This window comes from Ictidomys tridecemlineatus, chromosome 9 (genome assembly GCF_052094955.1).
Source record: "Ictidomys tridecemlineatus isolate mIctTri1 chromosome 9, mIctTri1.hap1, whole genome shotgun sequence".
NCBI classification, from domain to species: domain Eukaryota; kingdom Metazoa; phylum Chordata; class Mammalia; order Rodentia; family Sciuridae; genus Ictidomys; species Ictidomys tridecemlineatus.
The window spans coordinates 55115482-55131248 of NC_135485.1; the positions used below are offsets into that span (position 1 = coordinate 55115482).

The 15767-nt window shown below is 34.6% G+C and overlaps 1 pseudogene across 1 annotated transcript; it reads left to right on the top strand.

The window, feature by feature from the left end:
• Positions 1 to 4: 4 nt before the first annotated feature.
• LOC120883654 (albumin-like) lies at positions 5 to 15411 on the top strand (annotated as a pseudogene). The gene is made up of 9 exons (XR_013425532.1): positions 5 to 46; positions 3446 to 3549; positions 5603 to 5732; positions 6666 to 6881; positions 7956 to 8094; positions 9195 to 9281; positions 10738 to 10874; positions 11469 to 11694; positions 13004 to 15411. The product of XR_013425532.1 is annotated as an albumin-like (transcript).
• Positions 15412 to 15767: the final 356 nt, after the last annotated feature.

Sequence of the window (15767 nt, forward strand, 5' to 3'; positions counted from 1 at the left end):
GGTTATGAGTGATGTGCTATTGACTCAAGCTCCTCTTGTCATGCAGGTACCCTTTACACTCTCATCAATGTAGGAGATAATCATCTTAAAATAATTTCTGCTGTCGATGGCATCACCATAGCTGGGTATGTTCACCAGTGTAAGGCAAATCTTGAGTCCCACCTGAGGACCTTCTAATCTCAACAGTTGAAACTGCAGTTTGGATAGTTCTTTCAACTTTCTGTGCAGTCCCAGGTATGATTTTTTTCTGGGCAGAGATCAATAAGAAGTAGGTTGTAGATGAGAATTAATTTCCTAGACTTGAACACCATTATTACGAACACTTTTTTCCCCCACTCATTTTCCATGAACTTGATTGGGACTATTGCAAGTCTAACACAATAATTTCTGGATATATAAGTTGAGCTAATTACTACATAGACATCTTTCATAATATTTCCTCTCTCTGTGGATCAGTTAAAGAAGAGGTAAATATTGACTACGCCCCTCTATCTTGTTTTTTATGATGTAAACTTTTCTCTTTCTCATCTCTAATGATACCTTCAGCAAATTCTATATTTCTCATTAATTCAAGTGGATATTTTGGAGGCATTGATGGCTTATGGGAGTGATGTGGGCAAAAATTATGTTTGGATTACAATTTTTATTTGCATTGGAAAAGCCTGTATAAGTTTATATATTTTGGGAAATTGGCTTATTTTTAATTAGGACATATATCTCCATAAATGAATATGAAATTAAAATTTTTATCATATTTCCATTAGATTCTTAGATCTTTTACTTTTCTACTCTTCTGTAATTTTAGAAAATACTCAGGCCATTCATGATAGGTGGGGTTTGCATATGTCCATTGTATCTTGAATGAATGCTAGCAAAAGATCCTCCTTTCTCCTATCTTCTCTCTTAATAAATACAAATTTCCTTTTTTTTTTGGAATGACTATAAGTTGTTTTTGGAAAGTCCCTTAAAATATCAAGGATATTATTAGACATTGTTGCCATATTTCATGACTACTTGGGGAACAAGCCTGCTTTGAATGACTCTGTGAGAAGCTTGAGGAATCCTAGGGTGGATGGAAGGTATAAGTTTAAGATTATGATTTAGGTGGTAAGGAAGTGAAACTAGTCCAATGAGATACATCATGTTCTTCCAATCAGTGCCTTTTCCATTTTGTCAAAATGTATGAAAAACAAAGGACAAAAGGAAGAAAGGCTCAGGTTTAATTTCTAGTTATATTTGCTTTTCAATTGGGGTATTTTTTTCTCTTCTAAGTTATTATTACACAATTATACTTTCCAAATAAAGTAGTTTTCTTAACTACTCTCTATTTTTAGACCTCTCCTATAAACATGAGAAAACATTAAAAAATCATTGGAGCTATTTTTTCTATTAAGGTAGAAACTATACTCTCTAAACTCTTACATTAAGTATTTGCATTACTTTCATGCCAAAGTTCTTTGATGATTTACTAAATATAGAGTTTTAAAATGCGAAGAATAAAGTATTTAGAAATAACCAACAATGACGTGGCTTTATTACTCTCAGAACAGAATGTACATGTAGAATTCTTGCCAGGGTTTTCAAAGGAAAAAAACAGGAATTCTTACTTTGATTATCTACAAAAGGCAAATATTCAGATGTTTTTTATTAACTAAGATGAATGTTAAGTATGCATATAGTGTTAAGAATTAAGTATTTTAATTTCTCAATTATTTATTAATTATTAATAAGATACATATGCAAACATCATATTGGTAATGTTAAGGAAAGGTATTATCATTTTATATTTTCAAGTTATTAGATCTTCATTAAATACAGGAAAATCAATGTTAATGAAGTCCAGGAAACAGCCCCCAGTAGATTTGAAGATAGCCCATCCCAAAGAAATGTTAATGAACAGCCCCAGCAGATTTGAAGATAGCCCATCCCAAAGAAGGGTTAAATCCTTCCTGCCCAGATTACTTCTTTGGCCCATCTGTGTCCCACCCCTCCGGCCTTCCCACCTACATTCCATCACAAAAAACTATAAAATGGAGAGACAACTGCACTTCCACGGATTGCATCTCTTGGGTCCCCTTCTTCCTCAGGGAGAAGTCTTTTCTGCTGTCCTTTAATAAACTTCTAATTTCTACTCTGACCTTGCCTCGGAGTGCTTCTCTGGTGTTATTCTTCAACATTAGGGAAGCAAGGACTCGTCACTGGTCAACAGCGGTAACAATTACAGTTTATTCATCTTGCTTAAGTGAAATTTTATGCCATTTGACTAGTAAAGCCCATTTCCTCCTTTTCCTAGTCCCTGGCAGTCATCTTTCTATTCTTTGATTCTGTGAATTTGGCTATTTTAGATCCTCACATTAACAGAATCATCCAGTGTTTGTCTTTCTGTGATTGGTTTATTGCACTTAGCACAACATCCTCAAAGATTATCTACATTAATTCCAATTTCAGAATTTCCTTCTTTTAAAGGACAAATAGTATTCCCTTGAATATAGATACTACATTTTATTTATCCATGCAATCACATTTTCTTCATCCATTCATTTGTTGATGGACACTTCAGTTATTCCTATACCTTGACTATTGTAAATAATGCCTGACTGAATATAGGAGTGTTAATATCTCTTTGAGGTAATAACATGATTTTTATATTCAGAAAGCGCCAACTGATTTATATGCTAACTTTATTACCTGGGTGAAATAACAGTAATATTTTTTCGTTATTTTAGGGTCATTGATTGTTTTTCTTTTTCTTTTTTTCTTTTCTTTTCTTCTTTCCTTCCTTCCTTCCTTCCTTCCTTCCTTCCTTCCTTCCTTCCTTCCTTCCTTCCTTCCTTCCTTCCTTCCTTCCTTCCTTCCTTCCTTTCTTTCTTTTGATTCAGGGGGGATTGAACCCAAGGCTTTGTGCTTGTGAGACAAGCACCCTGTCAACTGAGCTATACTTCCAGCCCCTAGGGTCATTGATATTTTTAAATAAAATAAAAAAGCAAGGTACTCAATCTCTCTGAAGAACTTGAACGTTTGCTTTTCCAAATACATCTTCAAAATATGAGGTCTATATTTCTCTCACTACTCAATCTATATATACCTCTCTGTGAGATAGACTAGCTTTTGTCATTTATTTACTTTGTTTTACTGCTCTTGTTTCTCTCTGGATGTATCACTCTTTACTGCAGAATAAGTATTTTAACTTCCCCCAATATTCTAGTTCTACATGTTAATTTTTAAAATTGCATTAAAAAATAATAAATTCTGTCTAGACTAGTGTACTTTCCCCAGGGTTACAATGACTTATATAATAAAAATGAATGAGGAGTAAAAAGATTTATTTAATGGGTGATGTACTTTGAGACAGATATTTTTATAATGAAAAATTCTATATTTTAATGCAATAACAATGTGCAGTAGATTTATGTTACTCAATTTTTAAATGGTGTCTTCTAAAAAGCTGGGTCTCTCAGAAAGAAGTATATTAAATGAGAAAGTATCTGAGTACTTCCTTCTTCAGATGAATTCACCTGTTGCACTTCAGGCTAGTTTCCCTAGTGACAGGTAACAAGCAAAGAAAGATAACATTCCTTAAAGTCATCAACTCTCTTTTTTCCTTCAGTTTTATTCATCATAAGTAATACTGTGGCAGTTGATTTTTATGACAATTACACATAGATAGTCAAATCAAGGGAATTTAATGGGGGAAGTGAATTTTTGTATAATATCCTTTTTTGATGGTTAGATTTTTAATAAATGTATTAATTTATTTTAATTAGATATACATGACAGCAGAATGCATTTTGAGTCATTGTACACAATTGTAGCACACCTCTTCATTTCTCTGATTGTACTCGATGTAGCATCACACTATATGTGTGGTCATACATGTACCCGGGTAATAATGTCCATCACATTCCACCATATTTCCTGTCCTCATACCTCCTCCCCACTCCACTCTCCCCTTTGCCCATTCAAAGTTCCTCCATTTTTCCCATTCCCCTCCTCACCTGTTATGGATCAGCATCCACTTATCAGAGAGAACATTAGGCCTTTGGTTTTTTGGGATTGGCTTACTTTGCTTAGCATGATATTGTCCAACTCCATACATTTACCAGCAAATGTCATAATTTTATTCCAATGCTGAGAAATATTCCATTGTGTATATATACCAAAGTTTATTTATCAATGGATATATATGTATCCATTGATAAATATATATCCATTATGTATTTATACCAAAGTTTCTTTATCCATTCATCTATTGAAAGGCTTCTAGGTTGCTTCCACAGTTTATAGTGAATTGAACTGCTATAAACATTAATGTGGCTACATTACTATAGTATGCTGATTATAAGTCCTTTGGGTATAGAACAAGGAGTGGGATAGTGGGTCAAATGGTGAGGGTTTAAAATTTTGTATTTAAGATTATTTATATTTAAATTTTGTATACTTGCCTTGGCCTCTGTTTTTATACTATTTAGTTGATTCTGGGAACATCCTTCAGTATCTAAGAAAAATATTACCTGCCCTTCTAACCCCTCACTTGTCAGAAAATAATGAGTCAATAGAACAGGAGATAAAATTAAAATAATAGACATTATGCATGCTTTTTAGTAACTGTCAGTTGAAATGTCTTTGCTTATCATTGTTACTGTCCAATCCATAAAAACCAACCAAAATAATAAACAAAATGCCCCTAATGTGAACCAATGCACATTACACAGGCAATGACTGGTTCCGGGAAAGAAGTCTCTATTTCTTTATTTAGACAGCCCTGAAATGATTTTGGAAAGAATGATGACATTAGCCTTTTATATCTTGTCATAGAGCTTTGAGGCTGTGCTGGATCAATTTCTTGGTAAAAGTATGTTTAATAAAAACTCCATCATTATGTAGATGTTATGAAATTAGTTTTCTTGAAGAATTTTAGTAGTCAGGAAAAATGGGTTTTAATGAAGGAAAAAGAGTAACTGGAGTTTGTGTGATACTTCCCAGTTGTAAAATATTTTCACATGTATTATCTAATTTAATCTTCAAATTAGTTCTTCAATTTAGCATAATGTGTGACACTGAGAAGGCTAAAGCTCAGAGAAGTTAAGTGACTTGCCTAGGTATTACTGCTAAGAAGATATGAAATCAGATCTGGAAGTCAGAGCTAGGCTCCGTACCTCATGCCCCTCATACTGTTGCCCCTTTCAGCATTCCTCTTTGATTGTTGATTTTATACATCATCAGCTTTCCACTTACCACACATTATTTTTTAAAATTTTTTTCTTATAATATTTTTTGAATTGTCAGTAGACTTTTATTTAATTTATTTATATGTGGTGCTGAGAACCGAACCCAGGGATTCACTTGTCCTAGGCAAGCGCTCTACCACTTAGCCACAACACCAGCCCCCACCACACACTCTTACAAAGGATAATTTGAAGTAAACAAGGAAAAAAAAAAAGATCACCATTTGGTTCAGCTCTAACATTAAAATAACAAGTGAATTTAAAATTTTTTCTATAGGTTAGTCTGTTTTGAATTTTTTTTTTGTTATAAATAGCATTTTCATAGGGCTTTCACATTGCCTGATAATAATATATTGATGGGGGGATTTCCTTTTCAGGGAAGTAGCTTTTCTAAGCCAGAGATTTCCCAAAGCTGACTTTACTGACATAACCAAGATGGCAGCAGATCTTAACAAAATCCACATGGAATCCTGCAAGGGTGATCAGATTGAATGTGCACATGACAGGGTAAAGAGCCATTAATTTTCCTTTTTTAGCTTACATTCTTAAGTGGGTAGAATAGATGTACTTAGCATCACTGGAGACAACTGGCTGTGGTTTACGTGGTCTTCTGGGCTTTCATTTGCTCCTCTCCAAGCTTTCCTTTCTCTTATGGTACTTTCTTGTAAACCCTACTATCCTAATTACTAAATGACCTGAAAAACTCTTTCACACATTTGTAATCTTTTTCGGTCATATTCTGAGAATCTAGGCTGAAAGTGAAGGAGACCAGCTGGTTGCTAACATATTTGTGATTGGGGAAGGTTGGATTGGAGAAGGGCCATTTTTCTCAAGAGACCTTTGAAAAGGATGCATTTTCCCCCCTATGTTGTCTCCTTTCATTAAGTGTTTTCCCAAACATGATCTCTTTCCCCAAATTTGTAGTATTGTCTCTCTTTCTTCAAAGATTAAAAATAATAACCATATATCAGAATCTTGAGCTTTCAGATTTTAAGAAATTTAAGACAGATATTCTACACATATAAGCAAAACTCATGATTGTTATCTTGACTCATTTGTTAAAAATCTTTCATGCTTTACTTAGTTATTTGGTTTCAAAATGCCTGCATTTACTTTGAGGGAAATATTTGAAAAAGTAGCATGGAGTTTTAATTTAAAAAACAAATGCCTCAACAGTAGGAATATAAAATTAATAAATAGCTGAGATTAATTAATTATAAAACAAACAAATGATAACTGGTTCCTAACTAGTGTATTTTGATCAAGTAGGTGTGTTTTAGTAGCTTAGAGCCTCAGAAATTACTGACAGAGGATATGTGTTCATAGAAGACAAATTGGTTGTGAATGATTGAATACAGTGAATGTGTTCTGCCACATCAAAGTCTGGAGAGAAAGTGTAGCAATGCCAATTTATGTTGAAAAATGTTGACCTCCTCACAGGTAACCCTTTTCAAGTACATTTACGATAATCAAGATACAGTCTCCAAGAAAGTGGGAGAATGTTGTGCTAAGCAGGAGTTGGAAAGATCCCACTGCATTGCTGAACTGGAAGAGGATGACAAGCCTGTTGACTTTCCCGCAGTCACAGTTGATTTTGCTGAGGGTAAGGATGTTTGCAAAAACTATGCTGAGGCAAAAAGATATCTTCTTGGGCACGTAAGTTAGATTAGGAATTAGCCTTTCATAGCTCTTGATTTAGGAAGATCATGATTTTTGAAGATATGCTAGGCTTTCCTTTTGAGTTACTATAGTTTCCATGTTGCCCAGGATGCTTCTTTGACCCATTGTTTCCCAGTCTTTAAAGGTTAAAAAAATTAAATAATTTCAGACACTATCATTCAGTAAATATTCATGGTAAAAGTTCAATGTTCCTTACTCCTTAGGAACATTGCTAGAAATATTTATAGGAATATTTTTTTATGTATACAAATTATGTATATAACATTTATTTGTTCAATCATTCATTAAAAGGGTACTTCTTAAATATCTAAAATATATATGAACTTATATTGCCTATCAATCATCTATCTACTCATCTATCTCTATCTATCCATCTGTGTGTTGACAGCAAAGATATATAAAATGAAGTATAGAATATGACACTAGGAGTTTCATACTTGGATGAAAAGGCTAAAAGTTCAGTAGTATGACAAGACAGTTAAATAACAAATGATTATATATGATCAGTAAGAATGATGATAAGTTTTACAGTTTTATTGTTGGATTACACTAGCTACTTTTGCACTAAATTATATTTACTAAAATGATGTATCATATAAGATTTCAATGATATAAAGAGGAAAAAGAATATATCTCTGTCTAAGACAATACTTTTGAGATATAATACAAATCAAACTATAAAATACATAAAAATGACAGTTAGGATATATGATATATTTAAGATGTGTCAGGCAGTATATGTTTTACACACATTGTGTCATGTATTTCTTCTCATAATCCAACACACGAGATGAATATTATTATCATTCCCAATCTACAGAGGAGGAAACTGAGGCACTTTAGTTTTAATAAGTTGCCTAATGTAATAGAGTAAAATAAGTGGCAGAACCAGAAATTGGGCCCAAGAAGGAATCCAAGTCTTTTGCCACTAAACTTCACTGCATGGGGATTTGTCAAATTCAGACCCTGGGGAGATGAATTAATCTTGGAGTGAGTTAAGTACATATTCTTTCTCATTGGTTCAACTAAATCTATGTTTCTCTTATTTAGGTTTATGCATGAATATTCAAGAAGGCACCCTGAGTATGGTTCCCTCTTGCTGCTGAGAATTGCCAAGGTTTATGAAGCCAAACTAGAGAAGTGCTGTGCTGAAGCTGATCCTCCTGCATGCTATGGCAATGTGGTAGGTGTCCTGCAGGAAAAGAAGAATACAGCTCTTTGTTAATTCTAATAATGAGAAAGAAAAACAATACAAGACTGAAATGATACACAGTACAATTTAGATCTTTTCTTGAGATGGATTCAATTCTGTGCTCTTAAACATTTTAGGAAAATAGCCTTAAATAGAATGGTTAATAAATTTTAGAACAGTTGGTCTAGAAAAGAAAGATATGAAGACAGTAATCTCTAATTTCACAAAATCTTGGCCATCATTTCTTTGTTTTCCATATTCCTGAGAACCAAATAAGGTCAGGTAAATTTAAATGTCAATTAAAAGAGATATAATTTAGATATGAAGAAAGTTAACCTGACCCAAGATTATATCAAGTACTGGAGATACTATCTTAAGGGAGGTTATGAAACTTATTTCTTTAGAATATTTTAAAATCTTTTTGAGAAGGTTTAGGAAATGTTTTACAAGATGATAAGTTAGAATACACCTGCTATGGAGGATTTTAGGGTGCCTACTATATATATTAAAGGTTTCCAAACTGTTACAGAATCAGAGAAAGACTTTCTTTCCTCTACCAGGAAGCTGCTGTATGCCAGGCACCGTCCTGCAACTGATGCTAAGAGCAACATTCCTCAAAGAGCTGAGGATCCAACTGGAGAGATATAATAATAATAATAATAATAATAATAATAATAATAATAATAATAATAATACTCATTACCAACATTTATTGGCCTTTTACTATGTACTAGGTACTATTTTAATTTCATTAGCTTAGTTGATTCCCAGAGCAATTCTGGGCGGTGAGCACTATTTTTACCTCTATTGTGAAGATGAGGATTCTGAATCTTAGAACTGGTAAGTAAAGCTGCACCACTGGAAAATGAGTCAGGTGTCCTGGCTCCAAAGCCAGCCACTGAACTCTAGAGACTGAAGATTCTTAACTACATTGACTATACAGTCTTTTTAAATAAGAGAAACAATTTGATGTGATGTGATAAATGTGGCACTGAACATCTATTCATGTGGCTTTGGAAAAAGGAAGGGGTAAAAAATGACCAGCATCTGGTCCTCAGAAGGATATATAAATGGATTCTTTTATGTTCCAGTTTGAGGAATTTGAGCCTCTTGTGACTGAGCCTCAGTCAAGCAAAGCTGTGATCTCTATGAGCAGGTTGGAGAATATAAATTCCAAAATGCTTATTTTTGTTTATTCGCTGACTTTTTTTCTTGATCAATTTGCTATTATTTAATACTTCATATATAGGCTGCCTAGCATATGACTTTTAATAGCAAAGATACACATGTATTTCTAACCTCTCTTTATCAAGAAAGTCTGGAGAGTAGAGAAAATATAGTCAATGGGATGCAGAGGACTATATTTATGTACAGTTTTTAAAAATGGTCTTGAGGCTGGGAATATGTAGGCTGGGAGGGTTAGTGACAAACATTGGCTCATCCACTGGAGGTGTTCCTTGAAGATTAAGGGATAGTTTGTGAGTAAATGAACCCTAGCAGCATTTTACAGAGCAGGAAGTAGTAGTCCTTGAATAGCAGTAGTTTAAGAAGTAATATAAAAGCTGAACACAAAAACATGACAAAAATATGGACTTAGCTAATATGGGAAATTACAATCCTATTGGTCTATTGGTGGGAAGAATGGATGTTCAGAAGATACATTAGACTTTGATGGTCATGACTTTGTTTTCCTGTGGAATTTCCCTCCCTAGAAGAGAGAGAGACAAAAGTGCATGCTGAAGTAAGGTCCCCATTTAATAAGCCATTATGTATGCAAGAAAGGGCAAGAAAGAAGAAGGGACACATGGTTCAGTAGGAATTTATTGTGCAGTTTATATACGTAGTTAGCACTCTTTTAACTATAGCTCAGGGTTAACAATAGTGAATAATACATAGATTCTTCTATCAAGTAGATTACAGTCTTACATTGACTTTACATGGTGGTTGGGATTCTTTATAAGTGATTCTTACATGCTGGATAACATGCCTTGTTCATTGCCTATATTATCACTTTCAGTTTAATCCTTGCACCATTCCTATTGAGGCAGGTATATTTCCTCCCATTTTTCACCTACATCTTTCAAATTTATCATAGTCCTGATTTATGTTATACTCTAAATTTAATGAAACAAAGATGCAATAATAAGTATTCTAATGCCACTGGATTATAATAAAGTAGCTAACCTTCCTGAGATTATATGGTACAGGTGGTATTCTAAGCCATGTTTAATAATTGGTCAGGATAAAGTCTTTTTCTGACACTAAGCCATCATCCTGAAAATGAAGATAATTTTTGGTAGCAGGTACTGAGGATTGAATGCTGGGGAGCTTTACCACTGAGCTACAACCCTATTCTTTAAAATTTTTTTTTTTTGAGACAGAGTTTTGCTAAGTTGTTTAGGCTCTCACTAAAGTACTGAAGCTGACCTCAAAATTGTAATTCTCCTGCCTCAGCCTCCTGAGCAGCTGTCTTGAATAACTGCACTTGACTTAGACAAACATAATTCTATGATTAATAAATAAGAACACATTAGTTGATTTTAGTTTTGTTTGAATTTTCTCTGCTTGATATACTGTATTAGAAAAAGACAGTTTCTTGTTTGGCTAAACACACATGGACTTTTTTTTTCCCCAACAGACTTTTAATTTGTTACACTCAGAAAACACCCCAGGTGTCAACTCCAACTCTTGTAGAGGCTTCAAGAAACTTAGGAAGAGTGTCCAACAAATACTGTAAGCTGTCTGAAAAACACAGAATGCCCTGTACTGAAGACTATGTGAGTCTTTTCAAATGTAATAATTTTAATACTGATTTCTCATCTTATGAAATTGACAAAGCTACCTTTCAGAGGCAGGAGTGGACTAACGTGTGAACTTGACTAACAGGAATGTATCTGTGTGTAAGTATTTTTGTGTGTGGTGGTGGCAGTCAGAACTTGGTCACCTATATTATCCTGACTACCAAAGTTAGAATTTAGGTAAGATCTCAAAACTTAAACTTATTTTTTAAAAAGGATCCATGAGTTTTCAGTCTTCTGGTATTTTCTAAATTTTTACTTTCTTTGGGGTCTCAGTTTCATATGCCAGTATAAGACTCCTTCTTCTCTATTCTAACACAGATACCAGGACATATCTCCAATTATTTTGATGAATTATTTTCTCATATTACTCTTCATATGTAGACTTACTTACAAAAGAGACAACTTTAAAGAGTCCCTAATGTTAAGTTCCAAAAATAGTCATTTGCTTCCTTTGGATTCATTGTTAGTAGTTTGATATGTCACTTCTTTGAGTGCATGGGAAAATGAGTGTTCATGGAAAACCTTCAATTTTACCTCTTTTGAATTTCTGCTTTCCTTCCTGTTCTTCAGCTGTCTGCAGTCCGGAATTCATTGAGTGTGTAATGCATGAGAAGAATCCAGTGAGTGAGAGAGTCACCAAATGCTGCTCTGAGTCCTTCCTTAACAAGTGGGTATGCTTTTCCGCTCTGCAAGTTGATGACACATATGCTCCCAAAGAATTTAATGCTGAAACATTCACCTTCCATGCAGATATAGGCACACTTCTAGAGACTGAACAACAAATCAAGAAACAAATGTGAGCAGTATTTTATTATCACATGTTTGCAGTCTTGATAATGAGAACTGTTAATTAAAAGGAGCAAACTGTCTCATGTAATGATTATATTCCTCAGAGGAAAGTACTTAGATATTGGCCTTATTAAGCCAATACAATTGTCAAGAAAAAAATGAACGGCTTTTTCCCCTTCGAGGGCAAAAACTATATTAGACTCTTACCTGCATCATAGTGATATTTTGGATGAAAACCATAGTAGAATAAGATCATAGACCAGGTCCAGTAGAAAAGGCTGAACATTTAACTGATGAATTTGTGTCCAGAGCAAATTAATTGTATAAATCACAGGGGGGTTTATTTCTAGGCATGAAGAGTATTCCATATGTTCTAGAGTGACTCCACAGGTGAGACAAAACCCTGTATGTGACTTTTGAGAATGACAATTGAAGCTTTACTCCTCAATGCACAGGGTGAGAATAGCATGAACTTTAGCAAGAGAAAGTTGCTGTCATCTCTGGTGGCCTGTAATCATGATCCAGAGTTAAAAAATAATATTACAAAACTTATTACTCCCACACAACATACCTTGTATTTCTATTGTCTTTTCAGATGTCAATGAAGGAGAACCACCACCTTACACTTGTTTGGACAGTCTTAACTCTTGTAAACTCCCCATAATTAACCTTTAATAGGACAAATTTCACAGACCAACTTTCAAGATTTTTAGAGAAAAGATTTTAAAGAAATTCAAGGTCATTAAAAATTTAGGGATTATTTAAAACCCTTTAATATCTGTAAAAGTCAATGTGACATAACTTCTACAATTTGAACGTCTAAATGCTATGACATATACTTTCTGGAGATCTACTGAAACTATGTAAAACATTGAGTGATTTGCACTGATTATCTTATTTGATCCTCCCACCAACCCTAGTGAAGTGGATTTTATTATCCTCACATGAGGTTAGAATGGTTTGCCTGAGCTCAAACCCAGAGCTGCCTGGCTCCAAGATCTATAATCTTTTTTTGGTACTGAAGATTGAACCAGGGGTGCTTAACCATTGATCCATATCCCCAGTGCTCTCTTATATTTTATTAAGAGACAGGGTCTTGCTGAGTTGCTTACTACCTCGCTAAGTTGCTGAGGCTGGCTTTGAACTGAGGTCCTTCTGCTTCAGCCTCCTGAACTGCTGGGATTACAGGTGTGTACCATGGTGTCCCACAAGATTCATAATCTTAAATGATGGCACTGATATTCTTATTGTCTTAATTTTTCTTTCTGTCATTAAACTTTTTCTTGCTGTGTCTTTCATTTTCTGTTCAAATGCAGAGCACTTGCTGAGCTGGTGAAACACAAGCCCACGGCAACAATGGATCAACTGAAAACCGTGATGGGGGATTTCGTAGCTTTTCTAGATAAGGGCTGCAAGGCTGATGCAAGGAGGCCTGCTTCTCTGAGGAGGTGCTGGAGCTGCTTTCATTTTAATATTTCCAACTTTCATTTTTGTGCATTTGGTCAGGTCAGAGGTCAGGGACTTAGGTTTTGAAAGATGAGTGGAGCAGAGATCTTATTCTATGAACAATTGTCTGACAAAATGAATTTAGTAGTTCTTGGTTTTATCTCCTGCTGTACCGTGGCATACTATTAAATTTTTGTAATGTCTCTTCTGTTCCAAATTTGTAATCAGTATGAATAGATAGACATATTTATAAGGCCTAAAATATTTTGGCCAGTAAAGCAAAGCATTAATTTATTTAAACATTTTTTGAAAAGTGCTGGTTTCTCCTTTGATTGAATTTTATAAGTTAGTGGGGGTGGGAATGAACATTTAAATATCTAAATCATTTAATAGTTACCCCTATGGCCTGACTCTCTCTCTCTCTCTCTCTCTCTCTCTCTCTCCACACACACACACACACACACACACACACACACACACACATACACATACACACACTTGAGGAGGATGGTTGTTGGTGAACTTCCTTATAGTGATCCTGGTAGTAAATGACAATTGCATGTACAACAGTTTATAATCACTTATTTTTTTGTATAACCTGATATTTTTTGTATTCTATAGTAATTTTAATATTTTCTCAACATCTGTCATTTCTTTGTATTTGGGGCCCAAAATTGGTTGCTGAAAGTAAAGCTGCCTTAGCATAAAAACATCACAATCTCAAGCATCTCAGGTAATTATTCTTTAGATTTTTAAAAAAGTAATTATAATTACTATTATTAAAAAAAACAAAGATGACTGAACACTTGTCAAGAACCATATGGACAAGCACCAAACACTATTCTTAGCTCTTTATATATATTAACTTATATAATTATCAAAATAATGTCTGAGTTGAGTACTCTTGTTATTATCATTTTGTAGATGAATAAATGGACACATAGATAAAAGGGTAGGTTACATAATTTATCTACTTAAGGGGCAACCAAGATAGTAAGAGGTAGAATCATACTTCAAAATTCCAGCAAGAGCTTAAGAGTTTACCATTTTCCTCTTCTGACATATGTGACCTGTGTGCAGAGTCCTCTCAATGATGCCTCCCGAGCAGAGACTCTAGATATTAGAACTATATGAAAGAACATTTTTGCAGATTAAAAATATCAATGAATATCAGTGGATTCACACAGTTCAACCTAAATACAATTCAATAAGGAATCTATCCTCTATGAACTTGTACTATAGAATGAATAATGTGCTGCTAAATTTTCAACATGTTAATGTGCTAAAGTACAATAGAATTTCTCTGCCACAGTCTTGGCTGGGCACAGAATCACGAGCCACCACACCTTGTAGATTCAAACAGCAATTCTTTATTCCCGAACTCACACCGGCCTCTACACACGTTCTGGGGAAAATCCAAGTTCTGCCGCACAATTCACGTCCCCAAAACTTTCTCAATTCCATGAGAACTCAATGGGAACTCAGGCAGCAATAAACTTAAACCTGGAACTTCCCTAAAACCACATTGTCTTAAACCGGGAACGCCCTAAACCCAAGGAGCGGGATACTTCCTCAAACCTGCAGGATACACCTTAAACCTGGATCCACCCTCGTCCTTGAGCAGGGTCACCTTTCTCAAACACACAAGCAAGGTCACAGCGGATTTCCAAGGCAAGTCCATTTAACATGGGGTACGCTGGCAAGGAAATTTCGATGCGTCATTCCTACTTGGCAATGGCCCTCAGCATTTCTCTTCTTATGACAAAAGGCCCACTTTAAAACATACATATTTGAGCATAAACATTATTGACTATTTTTTTTGGTAAATATTTTGCAGCAGAATATAAAAAAAATAGAATAGCACTGTAAAAAAGTAAAACCAGGTAATACCAGGTTGTTTAACCATATAATAATTCCTACTTGTGCTCAAGCCAAGAACAGCCATTTTGTATCTCTCAAAATTTGGTCATTCTCAAATGTGATGTGTTTCAGTCCTAAGTGGAAAAATTTCTTCCTAGGGTTCCAAATTTGAGTTTTTTTATTTAGGTATGACTTAGGTAAGAGTAGGTGCTAGATAGCCCTGAGGAGTGGTGATAGAGGCCTCTGACTTGAGTTTGGTGGAACCAGTGATGAAGAGGGGGCCTCACCACATCTTGGTATGTCCTGTGCCCAGGTTCAACAGAAAAGGAACCCAGCTAAGCTTTGGAAAGTTTAAATTGTTTCTGCTGGTGGAAATAGCAGAAAGACAATTGAAGCAATTTAGCATTAGTTGTAACAGATTGGAAAAATATATGATATCTTATAAATAATCCTCTGTTTTCTCCTTTTGTTTTTCAGCCTGCCTAGAAAAGAAGAGAAAGAGACTAAGACTTTATTCATCTGTTTGTCTTTTCTGTTGGTGTAAAAATCGACATTCTAAGAAACATAGCTTTCTTCAAATATTTGTCCTCTTTGCTCTATATTATAATTAATGAAAAATAAAAGAATCTAATATTGTGGTCCAGGACTGTTATTTTCCAAATGTGTGTTTCCATCCTGAAAATTTTGTGGATCTGTGAAAGTTTCTCATTTTCTGTCTCTCACCCCACTTCAGCAGAGAACTTCTAGTTCCTTAGAGGCTACTTCATGAAAAGA